Source organism: Vulpes lagopus, chromosome X, assembly GCF_018345385.1.
Source record: "Vulpes lagopus strain Blue_001 chromosome X, ASM1834538v1, whole genome shotgun sequence".
NCBI classification, from domain to species: Eukaryota; Metazoa; Chordata; class Mammalia; order Carnivora; family Canidae; genus Vulpes; species Vulpes lagopus.
In genome coordinates this window covers 79,663,191-79,675,334 of record NC_054848.1, presented here as the reverse complement: position 1 = coordinate 79,675,334, position 12,144 = coordinate 79,663,191, and the positions used below count along the sequence as shown (strand labels likewise).

Below are 12,144 nucleotides of genomic sequence, written 5' to 3'. Positions count from 1 at the left end.
GTGAATTGCCTGCAAATGGGAACAAAGTATTTTTTCAGGTATTGGAAATGTTATTTTTATTTTTAAAAAGATTTTATTTATTTATTCATGAGAGACAGAGAGAGAGAGAGAGGCAGAGACATAGGCAGAGGGAGAAGCAGGGTCCATGCAGGAAGCCTGATGTGGGACTCAATCCTGTGACTCTGGGATCATTCCCTAAGCCAAAGGCAGACGCTCAACTGCTGAGCCACCCAGGCATCCCAGGAAATGTTCTAAATTTGAATAGAATGTATAGATTGTGATGATGCTTTCATAATTGTATAACTTCACTATAAAGTCATTAAATTGTACATTTTAAACAGATTGTTATATTAATTATACTTCAATAAATATGTTAAGTGATCTCTACTAATAGTGGCTTTTTTATGCTGTTGTATGAAGTAGTCTATAAGAATCAATTGGAGATTTGGTGTAAGGAAAATTTCACTTTCCCATATTACTCAGATGCTGCTTCGTCATTAGAGTCATCTCAATGTTGAGTCAAGTGTGAGCCACTGAGCTGTGGTACAAGGCTATGATTTTGAAGATAAATTTAAGGTACTATAGAAATAATATCTTAATCTTGTGTACCAGGTCATCTGGAGCTCTTGAGGATTTGCACTGGGATTTGGAGATTATTTGAAATCTCTTTCAGTACAAGCACCTGTTATTTCATGTTCTAAGGTAGTCCTGAACATGTATTGAAACAGGATTGATTTGTCTAATGAGAAAGCTAGAATGCTTATCTTTTTTGTCCACCTTAACCTACTTGTTATATTTTTTTATTCCAATGGTTATTGTTAGAGAATTGCTTTATAACTTCTATTATTTTATTCATTAATGCTATTTGATTCTGAGGATAAAATTGTATACCTGAGTTTCCATAGAAACCTAATGTCAAGCTGATTGTTACACTAATATTCTTGTGAAATGACAACTGGGAAAGGTTATTTGTTAGGTGCCGGTATAAATAGTTTTTAGGAATATTTACACAAGGGAAAGGTGGCATACTTATACCCATAACAGCCCGATTGGAGAGTCTACCATGACTGTGACTATGTTTATGTATGTATGTATGTATATAGTGCATCTGTGTATATTTGGGAAGGTAACATATTTTATTGAAAATGTTTTGCCTGACAACTCTGTTATATGGGATAAATTGTTAGCTCCTTGTGAGTGGAGCTGGAAGTAGCTGAGTCACCAGTTATTCACTTACTTCCCTTGTTTCTGTGTCCTAAAATAGCCTGACAACTGTATAGGGAAAGCCTAGCTAGCTTTTAATACTTTCAAATGGCTTATGTTGATGGACATAGAATAAAATTTGGAAGATAAAAAAAAAGAATACAGTTTTCAGTCTTTCATGATACTTGAAGTTAATTTCATGCATTTATAAATTTTTATAATATTTTTAAAATTTAACATTATATATTAAAAATTCCCCTGCCAAAATGGATATTACTTATCAGAAAAAAATTGGAACTTTAGTGAAGTCCTAAAACCTCTCTAAATTTTTCTATATATTGACTATGCAAGCAGTTAATTACCAAGTTTCCTTTTAGTTATATAAGGCAATTGTAATATTGATGTCCTATCAGTAAAGTGCCAGATTAGCCAAAATACATTTATTACATAAGACCATTATGAACTTTCCTTTTGTTGTAAAAAAGAAGTATCCTTTATTTTTATTTTTCAGAAATTTCAATTGCCTTGAAATTTTCATAGGCTACATCATAAAAGAAGCTCCACAGTAACAGCTTGAAACTTCAGTGGGGGAATTTGAAATAAAAATGAGAAAAAAAATCATTTTCCCCAAGGGTCTTGGTGTTCATGGGGGTTATTTTATTTTATTTTATTTTATTTTATTAATTTATTTTTTATTGGTGTTCAATTTGCCAACATATAGAATAACACCCAGTGCTCATCTCATCAAGTGCCCTTCATGGGGGTTATTTTAAAACACATGCCCTTATTTAGAGAGACCTCTATACCTAGGATTTCTTTTCCTTTCCTTTGGGTATATGTTAACTAATCACCTTCGGAGGAATTAATAGAATATAATTTCCAAATTAATACTTTTTGTAAGGCACGGCCTTTTTCTGGATAGTGGAAAACTATTTTTTATTCAGTGATTTTTGTTTTTAGCCTAGAAGAAATGGTGGAAAACAAATCATTATTTTTGTTAACATTAAATTGTTGGGAATTAAAAACTCTTCATTTGGACATTTTATTTCTTGATGATCCTCACAAACATTTAATTTGTTAGGCATAGATTTATAAAGATTAATATATGTTCTTTACGTCAATTTTATTGTGGACAGGAGATTACCTTGGCAAGCCCGGGTTGTTCAAATGATGTACATTTCAAAGAAGTGCCTGTATTCTGGACTGGCCCTTGGCAGGATTCTGGGGGATAACCTCTGAGCCCTTGGAATATTCTACCTGACAAGTTTACTTTTATATGTCCTAGTCCTTGGGCCATGCTGTACCTATTTGAACAGTTAAATTTATTCTAACAAGGTGATTTACTCTGAATGCCTGTTTTTGCTCTGGGGGATGGCCTGAAATCTGAGCAGCTGTGGTCAGTCACAGTTACTGCATACCTATGTGACTGACCTCTAGTAAAAGCCTCCAAGGCTTGAGTGAGATTCCCAGGTTGGCATACATTATTTCTGGTAGAGTTAGGTGTGTCTGTATGTGATTTCTCTGAGAAGGGACTGGTGGAAGCTTGCACCCAGCTTCTCCTGTACTTTTCCCCATATGTCCTTTTTCCGTTTGCTGATTTTAATTGTTTTCTTTCATTGTAGTAAGCTGTAACCATGAGTACAAGGGCTTTTCTGAGTGCTTTGAAAAAAATTGAAGTATAATTAACATACAGGGTTATATTTCAAGTGTATAATATTCAACAATTCTATACTTTTTTGAGTTCTTTGAATCCTTCTAGCAAATCATGAAACTTGGGAGTGGTGATGATATCCAGCAGAGTTGGCATCAGAGATGGGATTCACTGGAATGTCCCTGACTCATTGAAACAGGGTAGTCTTCTTGTTTGGGAAAAGGAAGGGTAAGGGGGTGATGGACTGGATGGTGATGGATGACAGACCTTTGATGACTGAAGGGCTACTTAGTTACCCATTGTATGAGATAGCAGCCGTGCTTTAGTCAGCCCCTGAATACATAAGAAAATGAGAAACAAGCTAACTTTTTAAAAAATCTGTAATAGACAAAATGAAATAGTGTTGGAGTGGATCTTAACAATGCACTGAACTCAGATTTTAGTCAGTCTAAGCTATAACTACTAGCCTTAGAGCTACTGCTAAAGGGAAAGAAAAACTGTTCTGAAACAAAAGATAGCCCCTCTATGATATATGGTCACCAGGAAGGTATTCCATGTGTTGGGGGAGGCAAATCCCCCAAACTACTAAAACAAGTGGGTATAGTGTTAAAGAATTGTCTCCTTTTGTAGATCAGTATCAGTAGCTTCCTGACGATCCTTGAGTAAAAATGGATTGTGTTCATTACTAAACTAGGAGTCTCCTTAATGTTGAATGCTGCAGAATGAAAGAGTATGTTGGGATTGAGATAGAACCTACTGCTTCCTAATGAACAGATGGCTGTATATGATCTAAACATGCATCATGGCAGGAAATCTAGCCTTTGTGGGCTGGATAAAAGCTACTGTAGTTATTTTTACCTGGTAAGGGGAATAGTCTTTTCCCTACCTAAAAAGCCAACTGGAACTCTCAAGATGAAGCAGCTGATATGTTGCATATGTGATATGCTGGATTGGCTTTACAATGATCAGGATGTTCATCTACTTAATGCACCTCTTACCTAGATCATGATAAATGTTGTGATTTAGAGAAACTCTTTTGCATTGTTACCCCATGTAACCTTGTTGTTGCAAAATCAAGCAATAGTCCAAGATTTGTTATATCAGCTGACCTTTATGGATCTCACAGATGCTAAGAAAATTAGAGTGATTGACAAGAGAATAAGGAAAGAATTATGTGATAGTCAAGGGACTTACTCCAGCAAAGTGGAATTCTAAATCATTATTAAGGATGGGGATAAAAAAAAAGGATTGGGATGAATAAGGTAGCATTGATGGGGCTGACACTGATAATGGGAGAATATAAGGATATTGTGGTTTTTGGGAGTAAGGTCAATGTATGGATGGAAATTGAATGTTTGAACAGACTCTATGTAAAGTTATTGCATTTCCTTTCCCTGCGTGTATTATTGAGAAGGATATATGTCTACCGGACACTACATAAGAACAGTTTCTCTATGTAGGATTATAAAACAGAAGACATGTAAGTTCACCCTATAGTCAGTATTAATTGGACATACTAAATAGGAACCTACAGAATTTCCTAAGCTCACAGAAGTTGTTAAATTGAAATAGTATAGAATACTTGGTAGAGAAAAAGACTACTATTTTAATGAATGACATATTAGAAATTAAAATTCTGCAACCAACAAATGCTACACAACAGCCCTGTGTAGCCAATGAACAGGCAGATGGTACATAGAGACCAATAGTAGATTATCAAGTCCTGGATAATGTAGAACTTCATATAGCATCAGCAGTCCAAAAAAAGAGGAAAAAAATGCAAGTTAAATAAGGTGACTTTTCAGTGATTGATCTTGAAAATTCTTTTTAAAAATACCAATCATTAGAACAAGTCAGCCACAGGTTTTCTTTATATGAAGGGGATCTCAATTTGCATTTATTATATTGCCACAGTTTTATCTGAATTCAGTAGCTGACTATAATAATTTGGTTAAAAGAGATTTGGACTTGATGCAGATGAGTGCTTTGAGGTTGTCATGATAGCAGAAACTGAAGAACAGGGCAGCCCGGGTGGCTCAGTGATTTAATGCCGCCTTCAGCCCAGGGTGTGATCCTGGAGACCCGGGATCGGGTCCCATGTCAGGCTCCCTGCATGGAGCCTACCTCTCCCTCTGCCTGTGTCTGTGCCTCTCTCTCTCTGCATCTCTCATGAATAAATAAATAAAATCTTAAAAAAAAGAAACTGAAGAACAAGATACAACTTAATGCAGTGCTGATACACATGACTAAAAATGGCTTACTGATAAATCCAGCAAAGATCCAAGAGCCTTTACAAATGGTGAAATTCATAGGAATAACATGGGCAGGAGCTCCTAAGACATTTTATAAAATGATGTCTTTGCCTACCCTTGGAAATAAGCAAGAAGCACAATACTTGGTTGGCTTTTATTTTTAATTTAAAAAAAATTTAAAATTTAATTTAGGATGCATTCCCTCTCTGAGAATATTGCTTGCTCCAATCCATAATGCCATCTGTAGGAAGGCCACCTGAACAACACCAGGCTATGTCTGAAATGCAAAAAGCAGTGTCTTAGTTAATGACTTTGAGCCTTTATGATACACACTCAGATATGATTTTGAAAGTATCTGCAGCTTGCACTTATGCTGACTGGAGCTTATGGCAAAATATATGAATGCTGCCCAGCAGTGACCACTGGAATTTTGGACTACAAAGTTTACAGACAAGGAAGTACACTGCATAATGACAGACAATTATTGATTTGCTATTGGGTCTTTATTGAAATTGCCCCTTATGACTGGAAGACATAAAATAATCTTGAAACTATTACATACAATGTCTTGGGTAATATCTAATAAGGAAGGCATTGCCCAGAAGGAACATGCTACTGGAGGAATGGAAAAAATATACTCATTGTGTTTATTATGATTAGGGAGGTTCTTTTGCCTTATGCTTACTTTGAAGTCACCTGAGTAACTGCAGGTCCTATTGTCACATGGGTGGTGTTCTATGCACAACTCTCAATTGACCAAAAAAGGCACCTGCTTGGTTTATAGATGTCAGTTACAAGGTGGATGGGAAGCATACTTTTTGGAAGGCTGCTGCTTTATAACCTGCTGATGGAAAAAACCCTGAATAAGGAAGATAGGAATACATTAGCTCAATGGGCTGAACTGCATGCTCTTTTCCTTTAAGTAATAAAAGAGTTGAAAAACAATAAAAATTTAAAAGTCTGGGTTTGTTCTTACACATCATTGAGATAGGTGTATTTGGGAGATCGCCAGTGGACTGGCCATGGAAAGAGGTAGATGGGCAATGGAAAAATTGGATAATTAAAGGATTCCTGCACATGTCACAGCCTTGTGAAAATTACTATGGAAATTTAAGAAGCACATTGAAGAACTTCCCATATCTGAAGGTAATTTGAATCAGCAAATGGACTTTCCGGTGTGCTTGTTCGTGATGGCAACCTGGTTCATAAAATTGGTGAATATGGAGTAGCTGCAGCAATGCAGAGATGACCCGATAACCACTATAGTCCACTTGAACCTTCTAAGGTGCAAAAAGTCAACAAAAATGTTCTGTTTCTCAATCAGAGAGACAAAAACTACAGATGGATATGTGACATATTTCCCCAGGAGAGAAAATATCCACACATAGCTGGCACATAAATAACATTAGACTCTTACCAGTAGCCTTAGGAAATTACACCTAAGTCCTGACAGAAATAGGTATTTATGTGGACTAAACTTTGCCTACCCAGTGGTAGATGCAAATTCTCAAAACTCTATAAAGGATTGGAACAGGAGATACTGTACGAATTGAAACCAACAAGTTACACTCCTTCAGACCAAGGATCGTATGTTACAGCCCATAGGTTCCAATGATGATCAAAGATATATCAAGTGGATATATCATATTACATATCATCCTCAGAGTAGTGATCTGGTATTTAGAATGGGCAATTAAAACACTAGTTGTCTAAAATTAGTGGAGATAAAGGCATGAAAGTTTACTTTACTCACCTTCATGAATATGAACTCATGTTCAATGTGAGAAGGGGACAAAGGAGAATCCTTGCTTGGTAGATTCTTGTTTTTCTGGGTGGTTTGGTAGAAAAGGAAGTCAAGGAGGATGCTGGTACAACTATACAATGCTTCCACAAATCACCCCAACTTTCCTTTTTACTACCTGACTCAGTGGTCTTAGGATAAGGGTTGCACATGCCAGATGCAGAAATGATACCTGAGCAAGAACTATATACCATTAAACCTTTACATCAGTGTTCCTAAGGGTCTGATGGGATGGACAGCACCTTCACTTCATCTGGCAAAATTGGGGTTGACAGTGAAGGCAGCTGTTTTTCGTAGTGGCCAAGAAAGCCTACTAGTTCTTTACTTACGTGACCCTATCCTATATGGATGAGAATGGACTGAGTTTCTCTTTACACAGAAAATGTTGAAACTGTTGAAGGTAGACAATTGTTAGACTGGTATCGGTGCTGATGATATGGACCAACAAAATGCCTTGACCTATAATACCTTCGAAGTATGGAAAAGTTTAGGTTAAAAATCAATGCAAAACAGAGAAAAGGGGGCAGCCCGGGTGGTTCAGTGGTTTAGCGCTGCCTTCAGCCCAGGGCCTGATACTGGAGACCCGGGATCCAGTCCCACGTCAGGCTCCCTGCGTGGAGCCTGCTTCTCCATCTGCCTGTGTCTCTGCCTCTCTCTCTCTTTCTGTGTCTCTCATGAATAAATAAATAAAATCTTAAAAAAAAAAACAGAGAAAAGGAACAATAGGACCTGAGGCTAAAGGAATTGGTTATGGAAAAAGGAAACATTGGTGTCCTGAGAGACTCAGAGCAAGAAAATATTGTTTCTTAGTACAGTTATACCCTAAGGCTCAAAAGAGCGAAGCATATATTTTCCAAGACCACCCCTGCTTTTTTAATCTAATAACATTGAATGGAAACCTGGAGACCTGAGTGGTATTGCTCTGAGACATTTTGGTCATACATTATGATGAAACAGGTCCTATAGTTAATGACTGAGTGGAACTCTCATAATGTGTTGGTATCTTTTGGCTCTTACTTTTCAGATTATATTTACTACAAAGGATATCATTTGAGAAGAATTTCCAAGAACTACTGCTTACTGTTCCATTGGTCTGTGGAATATACAGCTTCTGGCAGACTAATTACTGGGTAATTATAAACTTTTATGGTAAATAATTAGAAGGATCCCTGGTTATAATGAATGAAATGCAGCAGTACCATTCCCAATACTGGCTTATCCAACTTTGTGCTGATACTATTGCTGTATCTGTTGTATATATTTTTTGTATCTGTTATATAAATGCTATACCAAATGTATATGCACAGAAAAAAATGTGATAATTTTGCTGTAAGAGGGCCTACACCTTGGGTCAGGGGAGCTGACTGGGCAGGAGAGGATTAACTTAACTGGCCTGGTCTTCTCAAACATTGCATATTCTAAAGAAAGGGCTATCTTCACAAACAGCCTTGGACTAACTTCTGGGAAATAATCTCTGTATACAGGAATATTCTACCTGATATGTTTGTTTTTATATGCCATTTAACTTTATCATTTATGGTGGAGGTTTGTTTTGGCTTGAGAAGGGGAAGATGGGCAGAGGTACAAGTAGATGAGGTCAGTCACATACTTGTGTGACTAACTGTACCAAAATGTCTAGACACCAAGGCTCGGGTGAGCATTTCTAGAAACATTTCACATGTGTCAGCACGACTGTTTCCTGGAGGCACTTAAGAGTGCCCCTGTGCAAATTCATTGGAAAAAGACACCTGGAAACTTGAGCTTAGTTTGTTCTGGACTCTGTCCCATATACCTTTTTCTTTTGCATATTTTGACATATTTGGCCTGAATTTTCACTATAATAAACTGTAACTGTGGGAATAGCAGTTTTTAAAATTTTCTCGAATCCTTAGAGCAAGTGTATAAGCATGAGCATGAAATAGATTGTGTACTGAAACATACATCACATGGTAGAAAACTTAGGTCAATATAAATTGACATATTTGGTTACTTGCGAAAACACCCAAACTGTGAGAATTTGTGAATAGTTTAACATAGAAGATGGGTGTTGTTGAGTTTCATTACTAATGGTAAATGATAAAAAATTGGAGAGAAAAAGAGGGAATGAGAAACACTATGAGAGAGAGTGGAGGGAGAGGAGAAAGATGACAAAGTAAGAGAAGGGAGGGAAAGTGGGAAGGAGGGGAGACAAAGTTAAATGAGAGCAATAGAGAGAGGGAAGTGATAGAGTGGGATTTCTATAGGTATAGAAAATGAAATGACATTACTGAAAGTTTATATACAAACATAGTAGTAAAGGGTATATTGAAAAAGAGCCACTTGGAGCTGTACCTATTCATTTGGAAAATTTTTATGTAAGAGATCTTTTTATTTATTTATAGCAAGTATATATCATTTTTATCAGACAAACCTGATTTTGAGAGTATTTGAGAAATACATCACCAACATGATACACACTAAGTAATACAGAAATATGAACAATGAAATATTCCAGCCCTGGTGGCTCAGCGGTTTGGCGCCGCCTTCAGCTCAGGCCCTGATCCTGGAGACCCGGGATTGAATCCCGTGTTGGGCTCCCTGCATGGAGCCTGCTTCTCCCTCTGCCTGTGTCTCTGCCTCTTTTCTCTCTCTCTGAGTCTCTATGAATAAATTAAAACAAATAAAATTTTGCATTTTATCTCATTTCATCTGTACTTTTTAATCTTAATGTGCATTTCACTGTTTCTTCTTTCACTATGTCTAATACAGCAGATTCTTGATTTCATCAATTTGCAGGGGGACTGGTCTTCCAGATTTTTCTGTTTGATTTGTTAAATATCTTTGTAGTCCTTTCAGATAAATTTTAATAAGGAACATAAATTTGGATACGCAGGAAATATCTTTACAAATGCTTTCCAAAGCTTTCTCCTGATTTTTAATTTTTCTATTATTGTAGCTCCACTTGCATTTTTGTTTCATTTAGGTCTAATATTTCTTTTTATATTCCTTGTGTTTTTAGAAAGTTATGTTTAGGTGCATAACTGTATGCACTTCTTATGAAATAGTGTAATTGAACAGTAAAGTTGAAACTATCACTCACTACAAGCTATGACCCTGTTTCCTCTTGTTTTCACAAGAAATTTACTTCATCAGCTTTAGAAATAGCATTCACAATTTTTTCTAAGGTTTTACTTGGCTTTTTGTTTCAAGATAAAACCATGTAAAATGGTTTTTCAAGTTTATGGGAGTTTTACATAAATCATACAATTTTGGATGTATTGGTCTGTAACCTGATTTATTTTCACCTAGTATTTTCATTTTATGTAGATATTTTTAAATGTCCTATTCTTTAAATGACTGCATAATTTTATACTTTCTTCTTATATTTTGTCAATAAGCAACTTTGTCAATTCTGTCTAATAACATTTTGTTCTTTTTACTAGTATTTTTTATGACAAAATAAAATGCAGTGAATAATAAATCCTTTGAAGATGGGCACTATTTACCCACCCATTTGGTGTAACAGGGGGCTGCACAACTACTGGACTCGGCAAGTAGTAATCCTCCCTGGAAGTTAGCGATTTTGGAGGTCTCATCTCTAAAACAAAGAAGTTAACATGGGCTGTGTAACCCAAATCCAGCAAATAATTCAATTACAGAACTATGGATTTTCAATTTGTCACCTTTGATTTGTTCACAGGGCATGGAAGGCAAAATAGCATCTTTTAAAATGATGTTGGCCTGCAAAACTAGAAGCACAACTGACTATTTTTGAGGACATAGACAACGAAAGAGGTAGAGTTCAAATGTGGAATTAAAATACAAATGGAGGGGCAAAGATATCAGTGAAAATGGCAGAATAGAGAGATCCAAAAGCTGATACTTCCATAAAAAAGCAACATATTCATTGGAAAAAATGTCAAAATTAACTTTATAGTTTCCAACAACCAAGCAAATGTCTAATCAAGATAAAAAGGAGAATCTCAGTAGGAGAGTTCTGTGGCATTATAAACCACCATGGCCCCATTCCAAACTTCCCAAGAAAGCCCATGCATTTGACTTAATAGACAAAATTTTTAAGTCATCTATCTTAAATATTGTCACAGAGCTCAATTAGCCATATGCAAAGAACTAAAGAAAATCTGCAAATGATGTCTTAGCAAATAGTTAATATCAATAAAAATATAGAAAGGTTCTAAATAGAAACTTTAAAGTAGAAAAGTATAGAACTGAAATAAAAAATACACTAGAGCAGACAAACAGCAGATTTGAGCCTGCAAAATAAAGAAGCCGCAAATTAGGAGAGAAGTCCAAAAGCAGAATATACATTCTCAAGTGCCTATGGTATATGCTTTAGGATAGACCATATGTTAAACCACAAAGCAACTCTCAATAAATTTAGAAAAATTAAAATCATGCAAAGTATGTTCCCTGACCACAATGGAATGAAATTAGAAATTGATAATAAAAAGGATTCATATTAATCCAGTATATGTGGAAATTATAGAACACACTCTTTAAAAACCAGTGAGTCAAAAATAAATCACAAGGAAAATTAGAAAACACTTTGAGACAATGAAAATGAAAATGTAATTTAACAAAACTTATGGGATGCAGATAAAGCAGTGCTTGGAGAGATATTTACAGCCATAAGAATATACATTAAAAAAGGAAGGGTCTCAAATCAATATCCTGACTTTCCTAGTATAAGAAATACAAGAAATAACAAGTGTTGGTAGGATTTAGAGAGAAGGAAACTTTCATGCACTGTTATTGGGAATGTACATTAATGCAGCCACAGTGGGAAATGGTATGGAGTTTCCTCAAAATTAAAAATAGAAATACCCTATAACTTAGAAACTCCACTTCTGAATATTTACCCAGCAAGAACAACACTAATTTGAAAAGATTTATGTATCCCTGTGTTTATTGCTGCATTACTTACAATAGCTAAGTTATTAAAGGAACCTAATTATCCATCAATTGATAAATGGATAAAGAAAATGTCATACACACACTGGAATATTATCCATAAAAAGAATGAAATCTTGCCTTTTGTGACAACATGGATGGACCTAGAAGGTATTGTGGTAAGTGAAGAAAGCAGAAAAAGATGAATACCATATGATTTCACTTATATGAGGAAACTAAAAAACAAACCAAATGAGTAAACAAACAAACATAAATAGACTCATAAATACAGAGAACAATCTGTTGGTTGCCAGAGAGGGCAGGGGAGGGAATGGGTGAAATAGGTG

General features: G+C 35.8%; 1 long non-coding RNA gene across 1 annotated transcript in view; it reads left to right on the top strand.

The window, feature by feature from the left end:
- LOC121483073 overlaps window positions 1–8,767 on the top strand; it is a 147,113-nt gene extending 138,346 nt beyond the window's left edge. The window contains exon 4 of the long non-coding RNA XR_005985686.1: window positions 7,932–8,767. This is a non-coding gene — a long non-coding RNA (uncharacterized LOC121483073). The remainder of the gene's footprint in view (window positions 1–7,931) is intronic.
- Window positions 8,768–12,144: the final 3,377 nt, after the last annotated feature.